The sequence below is a fragment of the Morus notabilis genome, unplaced genomic scaffold, assembly GCF_000414095.1.
Source record: "Morus notabilis unplaced genomic scaffold, ASM41409v2 Scaffold521, whole genome shotgun sequence".
In the NCBI taxonomy this organism is placed as follows: domain Eukaryota; kingdom Viridiplantae; phylum Streptophyta; class Magnoliopsida; order Rosales; family Moraceae; genus Morus; species Morus notabilis.
The window spans coordinates 204671-205514 of NW_010357686.1; positions in this window are offsets into that span (position 1 = coordinate 204671).

Consider the following 844-nt stretch of genomic DNA (forward strand, 5'->3'; position numbering starts at 1 on the left):
GAGAGAGAGCACGGAAGTGTGTGAGAGAGAGAGAGAGAGAGAAATGCACGGGAAAGAAAAAGAAAAGGAAGGAAAAGAAAGGAAAAAGAAAAAGAAAAGAAAAGAAAAGAAAAATAAAAGAAAGTGACATGTGTAAAATATAACAGTCTAGAAATGCGCCCATACACACTTCTGGATTAAATAAATTACTGTGAGTAATTTAAATACCTTGGAATTATTTAAACTCAATTAATTAAATCAGATTAGGCACACTAATAATCTCAATTACCTTAATTTATCTCAATTAATTCTTCAGGGTGTTACAGCTCCACCCCCCTTAGGCAATTTCGTCCCCGAAATGAAAGCTCACCTCAAAGTGCAAACAGCTGCGGATAACGTTCCTGCATCGTCGTTTCAAGCTCGCATGTCGCTTTCTCAACTCCATGGTGCTGCCATAACACTTTCACTAATGGGATCTCACGATGACGCAGATTCTTTATTTTTCGGTCAAGAATCTGAACTGGTGCCTCCTCGTAGACGCGTCATACTGTATCGGAACGTCAAACCACTGTACTACTGCTTCCGGCTCAGGTTGACATTTCCGAAGCATGGAGACATGAAACACATCATGCACGTGACATAACTCAGGCGGTAAGGCCAACTGGTACGCCACCACTCCGACTCGTTACACGATCGGGAATGGTCCCACATACCTTGGTGCGAGTTTTCCTTTCACACCGAACCGAACAACTCCCTTACGTGGGGAAACCTTCAACAAGACAAAGTCGCCTTCTTGGAATTCCAAAGGCCTACGCCTTCTATCAGCATAACTTTTCTGACGACTTTGAGCTGTCAACAGTCGTTC